Genomic DNA, 9,327 nt, shown 5'->3' on the forward strand with positions numbered 1-9,327 from the left:
ATGGTTAGTAGGTTCATGAGTAAACCTAAGTGGTCCCATTACCAAGCTGCAGTCAGGATTCTGAGGTATATCAAGGGAACTCTGAAGTATGGAGTATTATTTCCTTCTGGAAGAAAGGATGAGTCAGAACTTCTGAGTTATTCAGATTCTGATTGATGTGGAGACAGAGTTGACAGAAGAAGTACGTCTGGGTACTTATTCAAATTTCTGGGAGGTCCCATTTCTTGGTGTTCCAAGAAGCAACCTGTTGTGGCGCTGTCAACTTGTGAAGCTGAATACATTGCAGGTGTTGTTACTGCATGCCAAGCTGTGTGGATTCTGAATCTATTGCAGGATCTGAAGATTAAAGTAAACAAACCTCTGATGCTGATGATTGACAACAAGTCTGCAATCAATCTTGCCAGAAACCCAGTGTTGCATGGGAGAAGCAAGCACATTGAGACCAAGTATCATTTTCTGAGACATCAAGTTCAGAGGGGAGTGTTAGAAGTTGTACACTGTAGCACTCAGAAGCAGTTGGCAGATGTTCTGACGAAAGCTATCAAGACTGACCAATTTCTCAGATTAAGGGATGGAATTGGTGTTACAAGTTTTGATGGAATATGAATTAAGGGATGGTATTAGGTTTTATTAGATTTAATTCATATTTAAATTGTATTATTTTCTTAGCCCCTAAGTTTGTTAGAGGGTATTTTAGTATTTTATCCTATTATAGTAACCCTAGTTTTAACTTATAAATAGGGTGTCAATCATTGTAACTTTTAATCATGTTTGTAGCCGTCATTCTCTGAATAGAATATTCATCTTTCATTCTACCTTTGCACCAACAAGTTTCTGATTGTAGTATTAGTTTTGTTAAGCTTAACCTAGCTAGTGTACGTTAGCATTTTCGCCTACTGGCATTATTGTTCGTGTATATAAACCAAACATGTAATCGAATTTCAAATTGCAATTAATAGAGTTTCTCTACAAAGTTAGTTAGATCTATTTTCTCTCTGTTCTTCTCTTTGCATTTTTTATCATCTTCATCTTCAACCTTGTACACCAACAGGATAACCCCTTATAATAATGTTATTTTTATTATTTTTTGTTTTCTGTTTTGTGAGGGGTTATCTCTAGCAAATGTTGTTTTGTAATGAGGTGTTTAACCTCACACAATAGGGAATACTGCACACCATGTTTTATGATTGATGTTAATTTTCCTCTTTAATATTTATTTTTAATTGTAAGTTGTTATTATTATTATTATTATTATTATTATTATTATTATTATTATTATTATTATTATTATTATTATTATTATTATTATTATTACTAGCGTCTAAACGGGCACTCCCGTGCCCATTTTCCACTTTTTTAAATATACACACGCGTCAAAATATAAACATAATTTTTATTTGATTTTAATTTATATTATTCATACAATAAAATTTTATGTGTATATATGTATACTAAACTAATTTTATTTTAAATATGACACATAATTAATATAATTGAATAAAATAAACATTTATAAATTATAGTACTTGAATTTAATGTGCTTTAACATTATTAATGTGAATGAAATCAATGATTAATTTGTTGTGATTTTAATGGTGCAATTGACTTTATGTGACATATAATATTTACATGATTAATGATACGAAGAATATCAATTAATATAAAGAAACCATTTACTTGAGGAGCATGAAGTTCAAGAAAGAAACAACCTTCTAGAAATGAATCGAAAAAGAAAAGATCGTAGAGGGAGGAAGAGACTATGAGAGATGATTATTGGTCAATATCAGTTACTTCTCTTTCTATTGTGAAAGTAGTTATTGATATAATTTTTTTAGTAAATATAGAAGTAATTAAAGGATAATTATGGAAGAAAAATAGGTCCGTCCAAACCCTCTTATCCCCATCCAAGATAGTTATAAAAATTATAGAGTAAATATATAGATTATAGATGTTCAAGCACATCATGCCGCCGAGGGACACTCATGCAACACCTACAAAGATTATTCCTAAACGCCACCATATTTCCCAACAATATGTGTTACCAATGCGCAACATATGCTTTGTGAGATTTCTCAACAAATGAATAGTAGTATTATGTAATAATCGATAAAACAACAGATTTGTTCCAACACTTGAATTCTCCAAAAAAAATACACCCACGTTTATTCCTCATTCATATCAAAATTACATAGTAAAATATAAGTCATTTCAATTGATATTTTTTCCAGAGCATGTGTTTCATATCAACTGATATAATCAGATTTATTTTCCTAGATACATCAATTGCAATTTGAAAAGGATATATCTAAGAAATATTATGTAAGTGCTTCTAGATTTCAGTTGTCTTACTGCCTATTAATTGTCCCACAAATTATGGAAATGGATTGGATTGAAAGATCCATATCCATATGAAAATAAGTAGCTAAATACTTGCAATTGATTATAGAAACAACAAAACTGGATCAACAATCACAATTGTTAGTAAATAATTACACACAAATCAATTTAAGTTGAAGACACTTAGAAGTGCCATATTGATTGAATTTGAAACTTGGAATCACATCTCATACAACTTCACACTTTGAGTAATATATACAAAACATGGATGAAGAAATGTTGAAGAAATAAACAAATCAACAATAACGAAGCATTTTAAACATCCATTACAATAATTTTAATATTTTAAACTGTCACAGAAAAATCCATTAGAAAAAATTAGTAACCAAGAAACGCCAAAAATTCACATAGGTCATGCAAAAAAAACATATGAGAATCATGTTGGTGATTTTAGTATCATCAATGCATTTTAGTAGTAATGTGATTTATTATAGGCCGATGCAATTATGCGTTAAAGCTTGGAAACGAGTTAGGGGTAGTGCGGAGTGCACGCTCGTCGAGCCAACGCATGATTGAATGCGAATAATCGAAACGGGGTTCCAAGGGGCGAAGCCCCTGGCGGGGTGCGGGGCAGCGCTCCGTTCGAAATTTCCTTTTGAACAGTTGAATCCTTTCCCAACCGACGTAATCGTTTCTGAACAGTTGCGTCTTTTCGGTTTTCTGTTATTGATCTCCTTTATAAGGAGTCATTTGGCCTCAGTTTAAATGGGATAATGAAACCAAACTTTCTCTCTACATTCCTAAACATTTCTCTTTGCCAGAAATAAATTGTTCTTCAAGAATTATCCCCACAAAGATTTCATGAACCCAGGCAAGAATAAGGTCGAAATACTTTGTTCGGAAAGTGTACGAACACGATTCTTCGAAGTTATCCAGGATTATCATACCCGATTCTCTAACAAACGAACAAAGTAGTTTCTGATAATCATGGCTGGAGGAAGCACCGTCAAGGAGATGACTACAAACTTCGGAAAATTGGACAAGTTTCAAGGACAAGACTTTAGGCGTTGGCAGAAGAAGATGCATTTCATGTTGACAACGTTGAAGGTGGTGCACGTCCTGTCTACACCGATTCCAGAACTTCTGGAGGAAGACACAGTTGAAAATCTGAGACGCAGATCAAAATGGGAGAACGATGACTACATATGCAGAGGGCACATTCTTAACGATATGTTTGATCGCTTATTTGATATTTATCAAAACATAGAATCTGCAAAGGAATTGTGGGATTGTCTCGAATCCAAGTACATGGCAGAGGACTCATCCAGTAAAAAGTTCCTGGTAACCGATTTCAATAATTACAAAATGGTTGAATCGAGGTCTGTCATGGAACAATTCAATGAACTCCTCCAAATCCTTGGACAGTTCACACAACACGGATTGAAGATGGATGAAACAATATCTGTCTCAAGCATCATAGACAAGTTGCCTCCTTCGTGGAAGGATTTCAAACACAATCTGAAGCATGGAAAAGACGAACTGTCTTTGATCCAACTTGGAAGTCACTTGCGCATAGAAGAATCTCTAAGAGCGCGGGAGGATGACAAAGGAAAAGGCAAAGAAATTGATGGACCTTCGGTTAATATGGTCGAAGAGGGTGGTAAGAACGGTAACAACAAAAACAAAGGAAAGAAGCGTGCTTTCAAGAACAATAAGGGCAACTTCGGTGCTAATAAGAAACCGAAACTAGAATGCTGGAAGTGTGGCAAAACAGGCCACTTCAAGAAGGATTTCCGTTCCGGCAAAAAGCATGATAACGCGAATGCAAGTGGTTCAGGAAAGGGGTATAAGGACCAATCCGGAAACCAAGGTCAGAAATTAATTCGTGATTTGAATAGTTTGATTAAACATTCGGTTTCACTAAATTCTGAAGCATTCTATGTGCAGGATGATGCTATCGCGTGGTGGATTGATTCTGGCGCTATAACACATGTTTGCAAGGATCGTTTCTGGTTCAAGACTCTTGTTCCAGTGGAAGATGGTTTTGTCCTCTACATGGGAGATGATCACTTTGCTCCCGTTGAAGGCAAAGGAAACGTGGTGCTAGAATTCAGTTCTGGAAAGACTATTACTTTGTTTAATGTTTTGTATGTTCCTAAACTACGTAAGAATTTAATTTCTGGTCCTGTATTAAATAAGCTTGGATACAAGCAAGTGTGTGAATCCGATAAATATGTTTTATCGAAGTCTGGTGTGTTTGTAGGATTTGGATATTATAATAATGGTATGTTTATGATGAATTTGAATGGAGTTCCTAATGATTCTGGTTCTGTATTTATGTCCTCTTCGAATGTTATCAATTCATTGTTATGGCATGCTCGTCTAGGACACGTACATTATAAAAGAATGCATGAAATGTCTAAAGATGATTTAATTCCTGTTTTTGATAAAATTGTAGAAAATTGTAAAACTTGCATGTTAACAAAGATCACTAGGCAACCTTTTAAAAGTATAACAAGGAAATCTGTCATTCTTGAGTTGATACATAGTGATTTATGTGATTTGCATGCTACTCCATCATTAGGACATAAAAAATATTTTGTCACTTTCATAGGTGATGCATCTAGATTCTGCTATGTTTATTTGCTGCACGCTAAGGACGAATCCTTAGATAAATTCAAAATTTATAAAACTGAAGTTGAAGTGCAACGGAATGTGTTGATTAAAACATTACGTACAAATAGAGGTGGTGAATATTATGATCCTGTATTTTTCCAATCCGTAGGAATCATTCATGAGACTACGGCACCTTATACACCTCAACAAAATGGTGTGGCTGAAAGGAAAAATAGAGTGCTTAAGGAAATGGTGAATGCCATGTTATCTTACTCTGGTTTGAGTGAAGGGTTTTGGGGAGAAGCTATGTTAACGGCTTGTTATTTGTTAAATAGGGTTCCTAATAAAAGGAACAAGACTACCCCATATGAACTTTGGTATAAGAAACGACCCAACTTAACATTTCTACGTGTTTGGGGTTGTAGGGCCGTGGTTAGACTCCCGGACCCAAAAAGGAAAACTTTGGGGGAAAAGGGTGTAGCTTGCATCTTTGTTGGATATGCTGAGCATTCCAAGGCCTATAGGTTTTATGTTATAGAACCTAATGACTCGATTTCTATTAACACGATTATAGAATCGAGAGATGCCATATTTGATGAGAATTGTTTCTCTTCTATACCTAGACCAAAAGACTCTATACCTAATTCAGATGAATCTCTAAGGGATGATCATTCAAATGATGTGCCAAGTGAGACACTTGAACCCCGTAGGAGCAAAAGAGCTAGAAAATCTAGATCTTATGGATCTGATTTTCAACTATATTTAGTTGAGGGATCAAAGGCTCAGATTGACACTCAATACTATTATTGCTATAGTATAGAGGAGGATCCAAGAACGTATGATGAAGCTGTGAAATCTCGAGATTCTGCTTTTTGGAAAGAAGCAATTGACGAAGAGATTGATTCTATCATGGAAAATAATACTTGGGTATTATCTGATTTACCACCAGGTTGCAAACCATTGGGTTGCAAATGGATCTTCAAAAAGAAGATGAAATTCGATGGTACAATTGACAAGTTTAAAGCTAGATTAGTTATCCAAGGCTTCAGACAAAAGGAAGGGATTGATTATTTCGATACCTATGCTCTTGTTGCCCGTATCACTACTATTAGATTGTTGATTGCCTTGGCGGCTATTCATAATCTAGTGATTCATCAAATGGATGTCAAAATAGCATTTCTGAATGGGGATTTGGAGGAAGAAGTGTATATGAAGCAACCTGAAGGATTTGTAATGCCTGGTAATGAGCATAAAGTGTGTAAGCTAGTTAAGTCGTTGTATGGGCTGAAACAAGCTCCGAAGCAGTGGCATCAAAAGTTTGATGAGGTTGTTTTTTCTAATGGTTTCATTCTAAACCAAGCTGACAAATGTGTATATAGCAATTTTGATACTTCCGGTAAAGGAGTTTTCATTTGTTTATATGTTGATGACATGTTGATCTTTGGCACCGACCAAAATCAAGTTGATAAAACGAAAAATTTCTTGTCATCAAAGTTCTCCATGAAGGATATGGGAGAAGCGGACGTTATTCTTGGTATTAAGATTAAACAGGAGAATAAGGGGATTGTAATTACGCAATCTCATTACATTGAGAAAATACTCAAGAAGTTCAATTATGAAAGTTGTTCTCCAGTAAGTACTCCCATGGATCCGGGAGAAAAGCTTATGCCAAATACAGGTAAACCTGTGGATCAACTCGAATATTCAAAAGCTATAGGCTCTTTGATGTATGTTGTAACACCCTTCTACCCGAACGACATATTTATTTATATTATCAGAGTACAACATGTAGAAGAGTTTACATTCCTTACAACATAACACTTATTTCATTTCAACATAACATATGTTATTTAATATTTAAAACTTCGCAGCGGACAATAACACAAAATTATAATTCATCATAATGTTTCAACATTATCTCAACAAAACATCTCAACATTTGTCATCATAAACAACGTAAATAATAATATATTATCTATCGAATCCCATAATCCCGGTGTCACATGACCAGAGCATTTGACTCGACTCTGTAGAATAACTCTACACTTATTCCTCGAACCTCAACAATATCTACTCCGCTTTATCTGCACATTGCTCATCATAGATGAACATAAACACATGCAGAAGGGGTGAGAACTACATTATTAAATAATAGTATAGCGACAGAAATATAAACATAAATATATTTCACATATGCCAACACAGCTCATCATAATCATCATAATCAACATACTCATGAACATCAACAAAACAACATATCAAATGCAATGCACACACCCATGCATGACTCAACACGACTCGGTATACCCATTTTGTGACCAACTACAGGATCACCACTCCCAGATTCATCACCATAGAATCCGAGTTCCCCGTAAGGAACCAAGCCTCTCAACAAGCCCGGAGTCAACAACATCATTGGAACTCAGTCCGTTCATCACTAGGCATCGGCCTTTCATGAATGCATGCACACCAGACATGCATCATAATCAACATATCAACAACATCATCATATAGTCATGTTATCATCATCATTAATACCTTTTATCGCAAGAACACATCACATCATGCCACATAATCAAACACAGTGTTAGCACACCCTACTAATATCTATACCACTCAAAGCAGCGGGAAATGATCCCTCGTATACCATGCATCAGCTAAGTTACCTCACTCAGCCTAAACAACCAAAAACTGCACAACAACAGTCCAGGAAAGACCACAGTCTGCCCATACGCGTATTGCCTATGTTCATACGCGTATTGCCCACGCCTGACCAATTCCGTACGCGTAATGCCCACTCTCATACGCGTATGCTACGCGTACTACATCCCCATACGCGTACCAACAGAGACAATTTCACGTTCAAAACATCATCTTCCTCGTCCATACGCGTATTGCCTAGCGCCATACGCGTACCAGCCATTTCATACGCGTATTGCCTAGTGCCATACGCGTATGACCAGAAACCAGATCTCCAGATCTGCAATGGCTTTCTCTACTACGGGATCTATCCAAATTCATCCTCCCACAGTCCAAATTTCGCACAAAATCACTCATATCATCTAATACAATTAGTCTCCTATTCGATTTCACAAATCCTAACATCATTGCATATAATTTCTACGAATTCCTTCGATTAAAATCCCAATTTCGTTCATCCAATATTTCCCCATTTTCAGTATATTATTGTTTAATAAGGTTCAGACCCCTTACCTCTTTGGATTGAAGGAAGCTCTGAGCACTCTTCGGCCTTTTCCTCTTCCTTCTCTTTCTCTTCAGCGTTTCTCCCCCTTTCTCTGACTCTGAGGCAAAAACACGTGAAAACAACCTGAGTTCTCACTTTGGCCTCTTTTATCCAATTTCCACTTTTACCTTTCCACTCTTCATATTCCATTTATTTTATTTATTTAATTATTATTAAAATAAATAACATCTATAATAATAATAAAAATAATCCAATAATTCAAAATTATTTAATTAAATTAATAAAATAATATTAACTCAATTAAATAATTCTCTTATTTTAATCGGGGTGTTACAACTCTCCCCCACTAAAAGAGTTTTCGTCCTCGAAAACATACCTCAAGCAAATAGAGCCGGATACGACTCCTTCATCTGATCTTCACGCTCCCAAGTCAAGCTCTCACCAGCTGGACCTCCCCAAACAACTTTCACTAGAGCAATCTTCTTACCTCTCAGGGTCTTCTTTTCTCGGTCATCTATCCGAATTGGCAACACCTCAACGGTCAAATTATCCCTCACCTGGATATCATCCAACTGAACAACATGCGAAGGATCCGCAATATATTTTCTCAACTGAGATACATGAAACACATCATGCAGATTAGAAAGCGACGGCGGTAAAGCTATCCGATACGCCACTTCCCCAACCCTCTTCAAAATCTGATACGGACCCACAAACCTCGGAGTAAGCTTTTTAGACTTTAAAGCTCTACCCACACCTGTCGTCGGAGTAACTCTCAAGAACACATGATCTCCCTCTTGGAACTCAAGTGCCTTTCTCCTCTTATCATGATAACTCTTCTGACGACTCTGAGAAATCTTCATTTTCTCCTGAATCATCTTAACCCTTTCGGTCGTCTGCTGCACAATCTCAGGTCCGAGTACAACACTCTCACCTGATTCATACCAACACAATGGAGTTCTACACCTCCTACCATACAATGCTTCATATGGAGCCATACCGATACTAGCATGAAAACTATTGTTATAAGTAAACTCCACCAACGGCAAATAACTATCCCAAGAACCACTCTGCTCCAACACACAAGCTCTCAACAAATCCTCCAAGGATTGGATAGTTCTTTCAGTCTGACCATCAGTCTGAGGATGATAAGCTGAACTCAACCTCAA

Source organism: Lathyrus oleraceus, chromosome 3 (assembly GCF_024323335.1).
Source record: "Lathyrus oleraceus cultivar Zhongwan6 chromosome 3, CAAS_Psat_ZW6_1.0, whole genome shotgun sequence".
Lineage (NCBI taxonomy): Eukaryota > Viridiplantae > Streptophyta > Magnoliopsida > Fabales > Fabaceae > Lathyrus > Lathyrus oleraceus.